A 17,941-nucleotide genomic window follows, 5' to 3' on the forward strand; every position below is an offset into this window, starting at 1 on the left:
TTCTTCCTGTCCTTCACCATCCTGTCCTCCAGCTACATAGTTCTGTGGGGGTTCATCAAAGGCTTTGTGGGCACATGCAGCTCCCACATGGAGGCAGGAAGCCAGGAGCGGAGGCTGCTGAGTGGCAGCAGGCGTGGAGAAGTGTGCTCAAAAGGGACTCTGAAGATGCTCTGAGGTCACTGTGAAGTCTGCACAGCAGTCAGTGGGGGAATGTGACAAGCAGAAGCTGGAGCTGTAAAGGGTGTGGTGAGGAAAACAATGTATGTAACACCCTTCTGTCATAGTCAAGAGCTGGACTATGTGGCCTTGGGAATGCAGCCCCTCCTTTGCAAAGCTGGGACAACTGGAAACCTGTTTCAGTGACCATTGCTGTGGCTGTTGAAACTAGTCAAGGAGCAGTGTGGTACCAGAAAACTCCAGAAGTTATCTAATAACTGGGTCTCTAGCTGAATACCCTCTAGACTTCTCTTTTGGAGGCTACTGTCTTGGATCTTTAGAGTCTTGCTGTCCTTTGTTACATTTCTCCATACTCAAGTGGCATAAGCTGTGGTCATAGTGCAGAATGGATGCTCAAATAGTCTGTGCTCTTCGGATCTCTTGAATCTGTGCCCCTCTGAAGTCATAATGCCTCCCAGGCACGTAGAGGTGATGCTGATCAAAGGACCTATCTCACAGTAAATCCATATGGATGACAACTGCTCTTTCACACCCAAGGCTGGGAGCTGTTGGGCTTACTATGCATCTCACATGCTGAGAGGCAGCTGCTGCTTTTCTGGATGCTAAGTAGGACCTGCATCTGGCTCTGCAGTGCATTAAGCTAAATGTGCTCTGTTTAGGGTGGATGGAGTCTGTCCTGTCAAACTATTCTGCCTGCGACTTGAGTCTCCTTGGAAACTTGTCACTTTTTTAGTCTTTTAAGCCCACCTCCCAGAGAGTGTGGCAATTTTAAGTATTTAGATATATAGTAAGAATGATGTGATTAAGATTCTTAATTTTATTTTTCTTGTATGAGTTTTTATTCCTTTGATTTAAAGAGAGATAGTAGCTAATTGGATTCTGGGCCAGGCTTGCATAGACATCCGGGAGAAGGGACTGTAAATGAGCCTAGTTAACCAGGAAATTGCACATTTAAATATAGTTCTTGGTAGGGTCAGCAGAACACCCCAGGGGCAAATTAAGAACAAAATCTCTGCTGACGTGTTCATTTAGCTGCAGACATTGTAAGGGAAACAAAAAGGAAGTCTGGAAGTGAGGGGAGCAAGCTGAAGGGTAGGTGTCCCATCTGCTGTTTCTGTACTGTTGTAGGTCTCTCCCAGGCAGCAGGATCCTTGTCTTGTCCTCTGCGTTGGCTGGTGTACTTTCTTCTTGGAATCAGCCAGTACTGAATTGACTTTTTGGGGGCTGATTTCCCTAAAGGATGTAAATCCATGGTTCATGTAATGCCATAAGGCTGCTCTCACTCTTTTCAGCTTTGGCACAAATCGTGCTTCATTTCATCTTCCTATCACCACCTTGTTTTCCCTATTTGGGTTAAGAGGGGACAGCTCTCTGTGTGAGGCTGCTGCTTGCTTCCCAAATTGACGAGTGGGATTCCTAACCCTGTGGTATAGACCAGTTTCCCTGAATTGGTATGCTGGGGAAGTAACTGTGGTTAGTGACAGGAGCCTTATTCATCCTGAATAAAGATAGATCCTTACACCCGAGTAATCCTTGACTGCAGGAGCCTGCAGTGCTCCTGAATTTGACTAAAGTGTGGGTATTAGACTTCCAGCCCTGCTTGTCCCTTGATTCTTGTGTGGCCAGGGGTGTGTGCAGTGGAGCTCACTTGCACTTCATTGTTTCACAGTCTGAACCAGTCCCTGACAGTTTCATTTTTACCTAAAGGTTAAGATACACTGCTGCTGATGGGGAGGAAAAGAGCAGTTCTCATTTCCTCTGGCCTCAGACACAACACTCTGCTCTCTGGTTCTGATTTATCTCCCTGGGGCAGACAATGAGTTCAGGTAGACAGAGTTATTCAGGGATTAAGTTTGATCCTAAATCCTTACTTCTTGGGGGCTAGGGGACTGTTGGCTTTTTAGGCTACCTGGAGTAAGATTTCACAAAAGCTGTGGACCCCCAGAGGGGAAGTAGCAAGCTGCTTATCCCACCTTATCTGCAGCTTTTCTTGAGCTCAGTCTCCATATCATGCTCCCTGGGTGAGTTTCACAGGGCTGAATGGGGAGCTGTGTGGGCTGTGAATGCACAGTCCTCCTTAGTGAAGGGCATGGGTGCCTTTAAGACCTGCTAGAGGGTTGTGTAACTGGGTGCTTCTCACCTTGTAACTAAAAATGGCATGTGAGATGTACCTTAATGACAAATACTTGAAACCTTGAGCTTGACAAATGAAACAAAGGAGCAAAACATTGTTTTTTTTAATACAGTAGTATAGTTCACCTACCAATTGTTCTGTTAGCCAAGGGTGCTACGTATTTTGCAAACATCTCGAGAGCTCATACCTTAAAAGAGGGTCCTCTTACTTCACAGGGTTTTCCATGCTGCTGTTCCTTAAAATCTAGTACATGCAGACTTAAGTCAGTTTATGCAGATACCAGTTGAGACTAGACTTTTGGGGAGTTCAACACCCCCTTAAAAGCACATTCCTTTTGGGGATCATTTCTTAAGCTTTCTTTTTTTTAATACCTGCTTTGAGCTGGAGTTAGCCTTTCAGTTTGTTTTAAAGCACTGAATGCAGTAGGGCAGTTAGCTCTATGTTAATTGGTGCTGTTGTCATGCTGTTGAGGAGCTGTAGTAACCTGGCCAAGTTTTCTCTCCTAGGCTCAATGCCTGCATGTCTAAAAGGGAAAACTAATTATAGTGTGAAACAAAGAGAACAGATTGGCCTAAAGGAAATGTCATTAAGGTTCTTCTCAGACCCTGGGTCAGCACATGTCAAATCACAGCTGCATCAATCTCTTAATTTCTTCCTCCTTCAATTTAAATTACCACCAAGTGATTTCTTGGAAGTGTAACTACATTTTATACTGCAAGAATGGATTTAGAGAAAACACAGACAGAATTCAAATATTAAAGGTTGGGCTGCAGTTATAGAAGCCAAACTGAGGACAGTTTCTTCCCTTTCCTTCTTGCTTTGTGCAGAACATTTGTGTTGACATCCTGATGACCCTTCATTGAGATCTTTCTGGGGCAGTGGGTATGTGGGTGACCCAACTCTCTGAGAAGGTTATTGGAGATGTCTGCGTGACTGGTAGGTACAGCAAAAATAAAATTGCTTTCTGAGCAATGTGTCAAACTGCTGAGCCCTCTTTCTTCACTTCTAAGCTGTTAACATATGTTTGCCTCTGCTACTGGTCCTTGCTGGAAACAAACTGGGATGAAGTGGACATGTGCCCTTTCCTGCATCTCAAATGTAGTGTTTACTGAGGAAGAAGAACAGCCATGAATCCATAATACATATGTGTAGTTTCATCATTCATTGTTCTTTGCCGTTCTTCAAGATGGGAGATCATGGTGTCAGTTGGAGCCACAAGGTGGGACCAGAACCATGGAAATAGAACTTGCTTTAAAAAAAAAAAGTGTATTTTGGTTTCTTAACTTATTTTCCTTCTGAAACCAGACCCTGTGTGAAAGGTGACCCATGTATCTGCTCTGTGTCTGTCACTCCTGTCCCCTACCCTGCTGTGCATCAGACTTCTGGAGCCTTTGTCCTCCTGCACTCAAATACCTCACAGTAGTTTAGGCTTCAGAGACTTGTCAAGAGTTTTCATGGAAATGGTTGGCTGGGTAGGGAGGGAAGGTGTTAAGATGAGAGCCTCCATCAGTTAGTTCTGCACCTCCTGAGCAAGCTGACTTGGTGCTACTTCTCTCATCTTCAGTTTTTCTTGCTAGCTTCACTGTACCCTTATTCCCTTATTTCCCTTTGCCTACATGTGCTGCTCAGTCCTCGAGGCTCCTTGTGCAATGATCCTCTCTGTGGCTGAGCGGGATGGCTGTGTGTCAGTGCTGGGCTGCTGCAGAAGACTCTGAGGAGCAGTGGTGCTGAGACATACAGATTCTGAGCCTCAGGGCTGCTGAGTGTCCTTCAGAATGGAGCACAGAGCTTGGGGAGACCAGCAGGTCGGGAGGTTTGGGGTTCAGGTAGCTTGTCTGTCCACAGCCTAGTATGGCATCCTAGCTTTCAGACTCCTAAGAAGTCTTTAGAGGATTGCCAGTAAGGCTAATGTGTGATGCCACACTGCTGTTCTTTTGCTACACTAGCTATCTGATGTTAGTTGGCATCCTCTAGATAACTGGATTGCTGATTCTGAGACCATCTTTCCCTTTCATAATTCATGTGGAGAGTTAATACAGAGATCCCTGAAACAAAGCAGAGATGAAGAATGTACTGAGTTGGAAGGGATTCACAAAGATGAGTGTCCAACTCCTGGCTCCACAAAGGAACACCTGAACATCAAACCATGCTTCTGAGAGCATTGTCCAAACACTTGCTGAACTCTGGCCAGGTGGGTGCCACAGCTGCTGCCTTGGGGGGCCTCTTTTCAGCTGGAAAGAGGATTTTCAGCCTTCCTTTCCTAAGGCTTCATCCTCCAGCTTCCCTGAGCAGGCGGAGCTGAACTCTGTTGCACAGAGGGAAGATGTTGTGTGTTGAGGTCAGAATAAACTGAACAGTGTCAGATACAGGAACAAATGCATCTGCCTGGGACCCCACTCCTGCTGAGGGAAGTCAGTGGGGTATCAGTGTTCTAATGGACTGAGCAATTGCAGTTCAGCTTGGGTGCTTGTTAATAAAGAGTAGCATGGAAAATAAAATCCATGAAAGAGGTTTAATAACTGGGGAGAATAATTGTGAAGTACTTCAGAATATTAACCAATAGCTGAATGCGTTTAATTAGCTTAATGAAGCTGGGTGGCTGTGTTCTTTTTTAATCAAACAGATGGGCAAAACATTATGCACAAAAAATGAGTTCTGAATACAATGGATGCATTTAATTAGCAAATAAAAGAGAAGAAAGGGGGTTGTTTTTCAACTTTAAGTGAGGGATTCTTCACTATATAGCACTCAAAAAAGCCTTAAGAGTTGTGGTTTCTCAAGTTCTAGATTGTTACAACTTGTAATGGCTTGAGCTGGGAGCCAGGTGCAAGTCTGTGGCTGGCTGCACCTGTGGGGAGGTGAGTGTTCTGGTGGCAGCAGTGCCTTGCTGGCCCTAGCAGAGCTGTGCTTGCATGCTGTGATGGCATGGAGCCATCAGCAGCTGCAGTTATGGGCTGGATCCCCAAGGACGTAGTAACAGTAATACTGCTTAACCTGCTGCTACAAAGCCTTTTACCTAAGTGTTTATGTGATCATGTCATTTTGCAGAAGGGGAAGGGGTGGAAATAGCAGATTGAGGTTAAGCAGCGAGGAGGTGAGTTCAATGTCAAATGTATGGTGCTGCTAAAGATGCCCTTGGTATTCAGGGCACCAGAGGAACAGTGCTTGAAGGCCTTGCTCAGAAGACACACAGCCCTGTCTGTAGTGCTTCTGGCCCATCTGAGGGGACCACTTGCTGCCCCTGGTTTCTCTGTCCTTGCTGTAGTGCTGGCTCCTGTCCACTTGTGCCTGTTAGAACAAAACTGCCAGCTCTGTCCCAGGGAGCGTCCCAGTCTGCAGCTGGCTGTGCTGAGGATTTGTTAGCCTGCTGCACACGTGTACACACAGATGTGCATCCTCATGCACTCTTCTGTCAGTCTCTCTAACCAGCTTTCTTGTGCCATAGGGACCTGTTGCAAATTAATAACCTACCTCTCCAGGCAGGAGACTCCCTTCCCTGTGAGCCTCGGTGCTAATGTGGGTCTGTAATGTAGATCTGTCATATCTCTCTCTCACCAAGGCTGTGCATGTTTACTCAAGCCTAATGTTATAAGCTGAGCAAGCCATTTTGATATTAAGCCTATAATAACACCTTGCAGCTAAAGAGTGTGTTTTTCCCCATCAGTGGATTACTCAGCTCTCTTTTCTTTTGAGGGAGTGTTTAACAAAAGCAGAGACTTTCCCAGACTGTGTTTAATTAAACAGAGCTCAGAGATGTCTTTTCATTTTGGTGCTGTGACTATATTGTTTTCCAGCCTTATCTCTGGGGCAGGCAGAAATGGAGCGTGTGCTCTGCCTGTGGTCAGACCAGCCGTGTCTCCTGTAGGGCTGCCCCAATGGGCCCAGCAGCATGCTGATCCCATGTCTGCGTGGAGACTTGCAGGCTCTGATTGCTCCTTGGTACTGAAGGGGGATTCAGTCCTTGTAGCAGCCTCCAAAGGTAAGCAGGTGCTGGAGTGGAACCATTTGGAAGTTCCTTATTTCTGTCTTAGGGGATTTTTGTGAGCAGATGGTAATGTGCTCTGGTTTTGCTTATTATTGCAGATTATTTGCCAGCTAATTTTTGTGACTAAAGCTTTGGCCTGTAGACTGTTTAGAATCCTGGAGTCAGGTTTCTGGTAGAAATACTTGTGTTTGCAAATTTTCAAATCTGTTTCTGTGTCTGTTCCTGGATGTCACCATTAGCAGGAGATTTCTCTGTGGATCAGATGCCCTCTGCTCTGCAGGAAGGTGGCAGCTCTTGGAACAGAACTCTCTTGGTGACAGCATGAGAAGTGGCACTTCTGTACCCAGCTTTAAGTTTAATTTTAAAGCCTGTTAGGGTTGAAGTCCTAACCACAGTATCAGTGCTATCATGCTGGGCTTCCCAAGGTCATACTGTTGTTTTATGTGGCACAGTACAGCAGCAGTCCTGCCACACAGTGTGAGTTTCGTACAGGCAGTGCTCTCTTTTCACCCATGCAGGCCAGCAGCCAGAGGACTAGCCTGTAGACAGCTTACACCCATGGGGTCCTGCAGCCACCTACCCACCTCTCCCTCTCCTGAAAAGTTATGACTTTTCTCTTGCTCATTTCTTGCCACCTCTCCCTTCTTTTAAAAAAAGAAAATATCTCAGATGTCTCTGGAGAGCTGGCTCTGGTAGCTCCTCGACTGATTTATTCTAGTATTTTAACATTTACTGGATTTACATAACAGCCAAACAATCTGTTTCAGGAGTTTAATATAAACCTGACTCTAGTGAGTCACATTTGTGTTAGCAATAATGCAAAGAAAGGCAGCTGGGGGAGTGAGGAGGTGACTTTTTCTAGGTTTCTGCACTGAAATATCTGGCTGCTTGAAATATCTCTGACTCCTTGTAGCTGCAAAGCTGTGCCAGCTCTCCTCCACCATTGGGGACTTGTTCTGAAACTTTGGAAGGTCAGTAGGTGCATCACATCAGCACTCCTGGCTGAGCTCGGGGGTTTTCCAGAGGTATCTGTGCAGTGCTGGTGTCTCAGCAGCTTCACAGCTGCATCATGTGTGAGGTGCCAGATGAGCAAGGCTTGTTCATCAGGGCTGCAGAAGGGAGATGCATCAGGATGATTAGCAGAAGGGGTTCCTACAGTGTGGTGGGTAATCTGCTGCTTCGAGTCTGTCCAGGCAGAATGATTTTGGAACTCCCCAGTTCCTCTTGCATAGCTGTACGTATGCAGAAACACCCTGGCGCACTTCTGCAGGCAGTCAGATCCTCCTTGCTCCTGAGGCTGTGTGTGCTGATGGGATTGTACTATTGTCAGGTAAAACAGATCCTCAAATTGTGTTTTTTATTGTGTCTTTTATGAAAATTGTCAGCAAAAGATGCAGGAATGAAATTGCTGGGTTTGTGTTTGCATCACTGCCTATGTTAGAGCTGGCTGTTCAGGCAAGCGAGCACTTCTTGCCCTGCAGCTTGCCTATTTGGATTCTTTTCTTTAGAACAGAAAATAAATGCTGGCTGATGAGATCCATTACAGCACTAATTTTAGAGCATGCCAAACACTAGGAAATTGTTCTCACCCTTCAGTCTCATTTCTCTTTTCCCAACCCCTTCTCACTTTGTGAAAATTGCCTTTGTCATTCTTCTAACTGTGACATCTTGCTCACTGTTTTCCTTCAGGCATTCTCCTTGCAGCCCTTTTCTGATGCTTCTTCACTCCACCACTCGACCGCTGCTGTTACAAAAAGCACCCTGTGGCTGCAGGCAGCTGCGATGCAGCAAGGAGCCCTCCCATGGAGCCTGGGGCAGCTTGTGCAAAATGCCAGCAAGTCTGGGGGGAGCAGGGGAGGCAGCTTCTGAGTGGAATTTCTTATCCTTAGGCATCTGTGGCTCTGTAAGTCTTTCCAGTCACACCCCAGCTTGCTTTCCCTCTGAGCAAGAGGGAAAATATAAATTTTCCTTTGGTGTGCTGAAAAGTTTAGGTAGCAGTCCCATAGATTCAGTGTTTCTCCTTGGCAATGATGAAACTTGAGTCATTGCTCAAGAGGATGGAACAGGCAGTGAGGGAAATTCAGTTGGGAACTGAAATACTTGATCAATGCCAGAGGAAACAATAGTGCACAAAAGCCGAGATCTAAAACATGATTGCTTTTGTCAGCTGGAAGCTTGCACTGGCTTGAGAAGAGCCTGGATGTTTAACTTGCTGTCTCAGTTGAAAGGTGTCTGTGGATACCACTGCTTCCTTTAGCACTGCTTCTTGCTTACAGTATTTAGCAGAGCCTGATAATGCTCTAGATTAAAGCTGGTGGCAAAAGTCCAATGGTTTCAACCCATCCAATTTTCAGAGGCTCTCTGGAATATGTTTTTTCGTGGGTTTGGCAACCAGATATGCCTGTCAGCCGCTGCTGCAGCCATTAGCAGACAAATTTCTCTAAGACTTGGCACCTGTCCTGGAGGGACCAGTGAAAATCTGCCATCTCCTGCCCCATCTCCCCAACCCTTATCTTGCCTGCAGAATGCCGTTGGTTGGTATGTCCCTCAGAGAGCTCTCCCTTGCTTTTTTTGCTGGAGTCTGATGGAAAAACTCCCTGCTCCTAGCAATTATTTCATGCCTTTCCTGGGTGTGCTCTGAGTCCCATGGTTGCTCAGAAGTGTCAGCCTGCAGGAATTCAGCAGGCGAATGTCTTCATAGTCAGCCTTTGTGAATGTGGCTGAGATAAACCCTTTACTGAACTAAATGTGGTAACAGCTAATCCCTTGGAAACAGTCACCTGGGCCCTGCCTGATGAAAAGAGGCTTTGCTGCTCTGATTAACGGCACTGGCAAGAACATTAACTCACTTTTTATTTGGAAATGAAAAGTACGTCTGCAGGTACTCTCCAGAGTTTAAGGGATTAGGTTCCAGCTGGAATATTAAGGTACGTTTTTGTTTTTTTTTTTTTTTTTTTTTTTTTTTTTTTGCAACTTCCTTCTAAATCTATAGCTTCAAAAGGCCATTCAGCCCTGATGGGAGATTGCTGCTGAATGTACCCATGGCCTGGTAGAGGGAATCTGCTGCAGCACAGGAGGCTGGGAATGCTGAGGAGTGTTCCTAGGAGCAGTGGAGCAGGGTGCATCTTTGGCACTGTCTGCCTGTGCCAGCGCATTCTGGGAGCCAGGGCTCAGCATTGGGAGTGAGCCCTGCTGGAATGGCCGGGCACTGCCTGAGGGGCTGAAGCTTGTCTGATCCTTGCAGAGCCAAATGACACTGACCATTTCCAGTTTGTTCTTTAGCGAGTGCTAGAGACCATGGAGAGCACGGTGCTATTGCAAAGGCTTTAACAACTCTGCTTTATTTTCTAGACGTGATTTGCACTGGTTTTTATTTTTTTTTTTAAGCACAACTCATGCTTTCAAAATCCTGTACTAGAAATTCTATCTGCATTGAAAACAAAACTCCTGTACTTCAGTGAGTGCCAGCTGTTTTGAGGCTGGGCTTTTATCTTGGTGCTGGTTTCCACGAGGCTGCACGTACAACTGCTGAGCCTCTGCCCTGGCAGCTTTCTGTATGGTTCGCGAGCAGGCTGAAGGGATTAAAACTGATGCATAAAATATTTGTCTTTAAAATAATGAAAAACTGAGAAAAGAATAAATGCTTGTATGAAGTATTTGTTGTTCAGAGCAGGTTTGAGTATTTAAAACGCTTCCAAAATCCTTTTGTCTTTCAACGTGTGTTTCTCCTACTGAATTTCTATTTTAAGTAAGTAGCACAATATTAACTCAGAAAAGAAAAGAAACACTGCTGTTCAAAGCATGCTGTACTGGTTGGATATTTATGGGAGATGTTCAGGAAATGAGTGAACACTTGAAGGTATATGCATTATTTATTATTGCACCTGATCAATTACCACTTGAAACCTTTTGGTTGTTTTGGCTCTGTGCTCTCCCAAGCCTGCTCTGGCAATGTATGTGCTGGCATTTGTTCCAGTTAAACGTTGCTGGGGATGAAAGTGCAGCTGTTGATGTGTGGGAATTGGGAATCTGGGTGATGGAAGGTGATAGTGCTGGGTGAGGGTGGGTGAGACCTGCAGCAGGTGGGAGCGCTGGGAAGCCTGGTGACAGCTCAGCTCTACCAGCTGCAGGCTGAGGGGCTACTGACCCATTCTGGGGAGGGCAGCAAGGTGTGGTGAACATGTCTGAGTTTGTGAGATGAAGTAGTGACAGGCAGGACTAAAACCTGATTCTCAAGCATCAGACTGCCAGCAGGAACTCAGGCTCCTTGTCTCTGCAGGAGTAACTCCTCATCTGGAGTGGAGAAGTCCAGAGTAATTGCTTGAAAGGAGGAGGTGACTCTTGCCTGTCCCAAACTGTTCGCAGTCCATGGGCTTGTACTGCATGCCACCAGCTACGTGTCTGCTCCACGCCCTCTGCAGGCTCACTGCCAGGTGCTGCAGTCAGATGATGCAGCACCATCTCCCTTCCTGCCTGTGCTCCTGGGGTGGGACTGGGAACCCTCTTTATTTCAAGGCCAACCTGACATACTGTGTGAGTGAAGCACACGTCCCATCCAGCAGTTTCTCCACAAGTAAGATGAATTTCTAAGCACCTGCTTATCTTAATGAGACCTAAGCAAATGAGGTGTGTTTTGAGGTACTTATTTATTTCCAGTCTGCACATCTGGAGGAATAACTTAGTTAAATTCCACTGGAGAGGTGGTATGACTCCCTCTGCCTTCTGCAGAGGCACACAGGTGTGCTTGGCATGCTGTCTTGAGGCCTGAGTGACCTGATACAGTGATGTGGTGATAGCAGAGCAGTTTTGCAGTGCAGCCAAGCAGATGTTATGTTCAATTGCAACGGGAAAATGCCCTTCCCTTGCTATTCAAACATGATGTGGGCCCTTTTCTCCAGCATCAAACAACTGTGTCTGAGCCGCCCTGTAAAGATGCAGAAAGTTTGTGGAATGCTGCAATCAGAAAAGTTCCGTAACCAAATGACTCCTCTGGGGGAGAGGAGTGAGGGGGCCTGCAGAGAGTCATGAGGGAGATGTAGGAACATGCTTTTTATGGGTTTTTGATGCAGAGGCGGCAGCATCGTATTTAATTCTGAACTGGGAGTTTCTTGGGAATGTGTGATTGACATCCAGTGAGGAGAGCAGGATGTTTTTTCTCATCAGGTTGGCATTTCTGCTCTCCATTTACCTGCCAGCACTCCTGTGGAGACTCCTCTCTTCTGATGCCTTTGACTCATCTCCCACTAAACTTCCCTGCAGCCTTGCCCAGTGTCCCAGAGCCAGCAGCACTCAGGGAGCCAACAACTTCAGTTTGTTTCTCTTCAGCTGGTTTGCTTTAGTTGCACTTGGGCTTCTTTTTCTCAGCTGTTCTGTATGATGGCAGGCAGGGGCCTCCTGGCTTTACATTGGCCTGTGGCTCGTTCCTACCCAAGTGCACTGGAATCAGCCAGCCTTGCTCAGGAGAGGAAGGACAGGTTGTTATAAAAAGGGCCATTAAGAATTTTGTTTTGCTGCAGGATAAACTTCAGCCCAATTCTTCCTCTTGGCCCTGTCTCCTTAATTAAGAGTGTGTTAAATGCTGTGAGCCTGAGCAGTCTCCCTGCAAAGTAAACCAAGAGTGTGGGATTTAGGTGAATCTTTTGTTATTGCTGAATAAGGCTTACACTGATTACTACAGTAGAGATTGAACCCAATTCCTGATGAGCTTTCTGGGAATCTGATTAATCTGTATAACAATGGATTGTAGTTTTTGGTTTGATCTTTTTCATGAGAGTTAAATTTTTGTCCCTTTCATAATAGCTGCGGCTCATGTAGGCACAAGCAGTATTGCTTTCCTAATTGGCTTCAGGTTTATCTGTGTCTGTTATGTTACAGTTTTGCAGGAGCATCTGTCACCATGGCATCAGAATGTTTCCTATGCCAAAAGTACTTGATAAGTACAGATATATATGTGCATGCATACTTTTTTTCGTCTCGTGGAAAGTGTGAAGACATTCTTCTGGAAGACTGTTTTTGCATGATTATATTCCCCAAATAGCTAGCTTTGCTAATAGCCCTTTTCAGCTCATGCTGGTTATGGCTCTGGTCCACATGCCATTGTAGAGAGAGGCGTCTTTCCACTGAGCTTTATGCCAGAACCTGTACAAGCAGAATTTTACTTGTCTGTTGTTCATGGTTAATGTCACGGGCAGCAGTTCACTAGTGCTGGACAAAGGCAGCAACAGAGCTGGGCTCAAAATCTCCTCGTCTGAAGGTCAAGATAGTCAAGGTATGGCAAGGGGAGGAGGGAAATCAGCAGTCCTGTGGTGGGGAAAGAGTACAAGTGTCCAGCCAGCCACTGGTGTGTCCCCTGGATAAGCCACAAATGTTCTGCCTTGCTTGGACTTGCTGAAAAATGCAGCAACAGTACAGGGAAGCTTGACACTTAAAGTGAAGATGCAGATGTTTAAAGGCTGTGTGGCACAGAATGCACTATAGAGCTGGGTGAACCAGGCTACCCAGCCTTTGCTGTCAGAAGTATTCCACTGTCTGCAGCAAAGGCTTCTTCCTATCTCGATTTCACCTCTTTTTGATTGCAGTTGGTGATTGCTTTTCATGTATGAATGCTTGTAAAAATGGAGCTCCCAAAACAGACATGGGCTGTTTATTAATGACTTCAGGAACTCTGGTTGTTTAGAAACAGAGTGATAATGAAGTTGCCCTGGAAGCACTCTGTGGAGCAGATCCATAGCCAGTGGCAGGACAGCATGATGACAGATGCATCCAGCTCTGTCCTTGGGGAGTTTTGTCATTGCTGACTTTACTGGCATGCTAATGGTCAAATGGGAAGGAATCTTACAGGGGTGAGAAATGTATGTGAAGTGCATAACCTCCCTGGGACTTGTGCTACTGCAGAGCTGAGGGTCAGCAGTATGTCACCAGTAATTTCCATCTGGAACAGGATTAAACCCTTAGCCTGAAAGCATGGGCTTGTAGTGGCCAGCCTAGAGCTGCTTGATTCTGAGTATTTTCCTAATGATCGTTTCCTCCCACCAGTCTTCTGGGAATTCAACAGCCAGGAAAGAGAGCTCCATCAGTGTCAGTGACCCTGGCAGCAGGCCTGCTTTGCCTGCTGGTTGGACTCCAACAGCTGCAGGAGTATTTCCAGGGATGTGAGAATGTCCTCGTATCTCTGCAGCACACTCCCAAGAAAGGGATTAAGGTGCCCTGATACAAGTAAGCTCCTTTCTTTGCTACTTTCTCTACCCGCATGGTGCAACTGTTTATTTGCTGAGAAGATCCGTCTTTTGGGTTTGCTTTTCACTGCAGCCTACATATGTTTGAAGTGCAGTGGAGGTGAGCTAACTTAGTCTTCTAGCAGTCAGTGACTGCTACTGCTGTGGCTGGGGAGCTGAAGGTGGCTGGTAAGGTCCTGCTGCTGAATTGGTGATCCAGAGATTGGCTTGGATGGCAACAAACAGAGCAGTTATCTCAGCAGGGAGCAAATGCATTTCATGATGCTATAACCATGGTGTAAGAGCTGATAATTACCCTTTATTTTGAAGGATGCCTTTAGTATGGGAGAAGTGACTAGTTTGTAGTTGAAGGAAATGCATTTGTATTGGAGCTGCTGTGCATTTCCTGAAATATATTGTTTTTTTTTTTCTCCCCTCCCTCTCTTGTTAGTGGTATGACCTCTATGGAAAGCAGTTGGTGATGCCAGTGAGATCTGGGTGATCCAGCTGCCAGACTTGGCTTTGAGTGGGTTCTGAGTTGTCAGTCCTGAAGCCCTCAGTCTGAGTCCTTAGGGGATGTGTCTTGAGCCACCTGCAGCATTAGTGCTGTTGGCTGTATGGATGCTGAAAACCAAGTTCTCTCTCCCTAAACTTGTACCTGCAGCTCATGAGAAATTGTGTTGTGATCACTGGATTTAGCATAAAATGCTAGCAAGGTTTTCCTCTATGCCAAAGAGGAAAATGAAGGCGAAATGGCCTCAGCTTCATGGAAGAAACCCAGTGTGTGTTGTTAGCTATTAATATCATTAGTCCAGCACATGCAAATTGTGAATTCACTCTCCAGTGAGAAACCTCTATTCTTTTCTGTTCCTTTATAGGTAAATTCATATGCTGATGACCACTGATGTGAAAACCTTGGCTGCATTCATCTGGGAGTCCATTGAATGCTTCAAAAAACCTAAATTTTGTGCGTTCCTGAATGGCAGGGGAACTGAATATGCAATACCAAGTCCTTGGTCATAAAACTTAGTTTGACAGTAGTGTGGTGCAGTTGCAGTAGTGGCAACTGAAATCATTTTTGTGAACTTGAATATTCCACTTACTGTAGGTTTTTTTGTGCTGTGCTAATTGAACATGGAGAAATTAGCAGCTGCAGAGAAGCTGTGCACTGGGCTGTGAAACAGAACAGACTCATCACTTCTGTCAGCATGGGGTGTCTGGCTGTTGGCCCGGCACCTTTTGCAGCTGCTTTGTGTGTGGCCATTGATGCTGGGGCAGCTGTGCAACCTTTGGGAGAGGGACCAGACCTGCTGACTGATGTTCTTGCCTGCATTTTAGGGAGAGGGCACATGGACTGTGTGCCCTAAGCATGCTTTCTGAGCGTAAGCCAGTCATTCACAGACACCTACAGCTCAATGCTGTTTGTTTCCCTTCCTGTGAATGTGTACTACAGAACACTTGTGAAGGTGCGTGCATTAATTTTGCAAGGTGCTCAGTTTCCTTTGGAGCGGGGGGAGTATTTAAGTACCCTAAGTGGCTTAACTTGATGCTTTTCCAGATTCATTAAAAAAAAAAAAAACCAAAACTGTTTCAGGAGCAGCAGAACGATGTTGAAAGTTGGGCTGTAGCCTTGGCACCTGCCTGTGTAGCCCTGCTGGCTCTGAGATATGGGCTCGTTTGCATTTGCGGGGTGCTGAGCTGAAAGAGAGGCTGATGCCAGCAGTCTGTGTGACTTAACTCAAGTGTTAGCTGAGCTTGGAGGCAATTCCAAAGCTCTTTTTCAGAACAGATTCAAATGTGAGCTCACACATGGTTTTTCTTCACTCCTTCGTTATGGAGTTTCCTAGCAGCATGTTGTCTACCTTAGCATGACAAGATCAGCAGCAATTACACTCGTGTCTGAAATGGGAGCCCCTTCCTGACCTTAGAGTGCTGCTGCATTAACAGAGAAAATAGACAAGTGATTTAGGTAATGAAATGATTTGCATTTGGTCATGAGTTGAATGAGACTTCCAAAGCCAATGTGCTTATTCATCAGATGACTCATATCTTAGTCACTGTAGAATAAAGTGCTTCTCTTTTTGGGTTCTCCCAGAATGGCATGGGTAGAGATTAGCTTAAAATGTTTACCTCCCCCTTTGATCTTTTTTTTTTTTTTTAATATCTTAAAAAGAATGATTGTGGGAGGGAATATAATGCAGTTAAATCAAGGCTGTTGGAAAGAACATGATGGGAGGTTCATCAAACAGAATTTGAAACAGCTCTGTCTGGCAATTAAGATATATCCTAAGAACTTAGCCTGGGCTTTATAGCAGTACTTTAATTTTGCTGTTTGTTTCCTGGTCAGGCACAGTTGATTCATACTTCCAAGTCAGACTTCTCAGGCTTTATTCTCAGGGTACATGAGTGTGTCCACATTCTGGGTAAGTGCAAGTCTGGTCCTATTCTCAAATTCCTGTGCCACCAGCAGTACATTGAAGTGCGTTTAGCTGGAAGCTGTCCTTTGAAACACTCTTGAGATTGCTGTGCAGACAAAGCCTTGCTGTTTTCAACTTTCTGTTTGTGACTACATTTCTCTTTTACTAGAATATTGAAGAAGTTGACTTTAAACTTGATTGTTCAGAGATGTGCGCATGTTTAAGCAAGTGAACAGAGTATCTGAGAATCTGGGGGAACAAATCAAGTTACTTTAGATAAAGCTGGCAGTGGATTACATATATAGCAAATAAGTTGAGGTTTTCCCTTTTTCCCTCCAATCTTTCATCTTCCTTCTAATATCACAATCGCCATGCAACAAACATAACAAAGGCCACTTCTCATCCAACCAGACAAGCTTTGAGCAGCACATGGTGACCTCTGCTTCTCACTCAACCCGCACAGTTGGGTAGTAGCCCATGTGGGAGCTCTGTACAGGGACTGACATGGGGTGTTGCTGACAGTTTAGGTATAGGCTTTGCTGAGCTGGATGTGGTTAAATTCTTATCAGTATGTCAGAGATCAAAAAAGAGGATACACTGGCTGTCGAAACCAGGTCACTAATCACAGCTCTGGTGCAGATGTTTTGTTTTCTATCAGGAATGATGTGGTGATGGTATTTAAAAAAAAAAAAAAAGATTCTGACATTAGATGTACTTCTAGAACAGTGTGTTCAGCTAAAGGAAAAATAAAAAGGCAGATAAAGTAGCTAGAGATTTGTCATCAGAAATCTGGGGTTCTCTTACTGACTTTAATGAAGCCAGGCCATCTGGTTCCAGGTCCTCTCTCTCTGAATGCTCTCTTGGCCTTGGGTGAATAGGCAACTTGTAGAATGTGGATAGGTCACAGCAGGTGGCAGGTAGTATGGAAATGAGGATTTCCCTGAGAAATGCATTAGGTTACAATTTCAAAAACAGGAAGCTGAAGGATGGAGTTTTGCTGTTAACAACTGGTAAAAGGAAAGCCCAGAATAGTTTTCTAATGAGTGTCTTTTTTCAAGTATTAGGGAATAATTCACAGGCCTGGAGGTTTTAAGATCTCTGTAATTGTCTCAGTTGGATCTCCTGGGTTACAGACATGAACCACTTCACCAGCAGTCATTTTAAGAGAATTCAAGTAAAGTGGAATTTATTACTTCCTCATTATGTTCTCCAGTTTGTTTTGCATTTTTAATTCCAAGAGTAGTTTCTTTGTGTTCTGTTTTCTGACCTAACTAATTTGCAAAACTATTGCTAAACCTCAAAGGCAATATATAATTATGAGATAATATATGATAATGATGGTAATAATAAAGGCAAATGTTAGCTGTTTGGTGTTGCTGCACAGAAAACCTTCCAAGTGAGGTTTACTTCACTTGCAGAGAATGCAGATAGAGCTGCAGATAAAAGCTGCCTCCAGGTGTGGATTTATTTGTATTTCTGTCAAGTGGCTGGTTAGTGATATTGGGTGTTTGTGGTATGCCCTCCAAAAGAGAGTGTGTGCCTCCCAGATGTCAACAAGCAATTAGTGTGCATGGGAGAACACCTCACTCCCTGTTTCCTGGTGTGGGGAAACATGTCTTGTGGACTCCAGCAATTGTAAAGCAAACAAATACAGTAGTAGAGGGCTGGAGTGGGATGCTGCAAAAGAAACAGGGCAGGAACTGCTGGAGCATCTTCAGCATATGGGAAGACTAGAGCCCAACTGTAGCTGATCTGAGTAACCAGGTGAGATCTTCCCATAGTGCTCTCCTGCCCCATGCTTGATGTGCATCCGCTCTCCCCACATCTTGTGTGCACAGCTGCAAGCTGACTTGGATTCAGCCCAGCCCTGCTGCTGTGGTGTGTGTGGCACAGGCAGTGCCAGCACCAGAGCCCTGGTGCTACAGTGAACCTTCACTCACTGCACATGGGCACAGGGCTCAAGGTGGCTGTTGGCTGTATCACATCTTGCACGGGCAGCTTGTGCAGGTAGAGT

At 45.3% G+C, this 17,941-nt stretch overlaps 1 protein-coding gene across 7 annotated transcripts in view; it reads left to right on the forward strand.

The window, feature by feature from the left end:
- CAMKK1 (calcium/calmodulin dependent protein kinase kinase 1) overlaps positions 1-17,941 on the forward strand; it is an 86,798-nt gene that overhangs the window by 9,372 nt on the left and 59,485 nt on the right. The window contains exon 3 of one of the 7 annotated variants that reach the window (XM_085240960.1): positions 13,332-13,511. The exons of 5 other annotated variants lie outside the window; for them this stretch is intronic. The gene's annotated coding sequence lies outside the window, so the exon portion shown is untranslated. Of the gene's footprint in view, positions 1-3,223; positions 3,248-13,331; positions 13,512-17,941 lie in introns of those variants that run through there. One more of the 7 variants, XM_085240961.1, reaches the window with a different exon arrangement.

This window comes from Meleagris gallopavo, chromosome 21 (genome assembly GCF_905368555.1).
Source record: "Meleagris gallopavo chromosome 21, MGAL_WU_HG_1.1, whole genome shotgun sequence".
In the NCBI taxonomy this organism is placed as follows: Eukaryota; Metazoa; Chordata; class Aves; order Galliformes; family Phasianidae; genus Meleagris; species Meleagris gallopavo.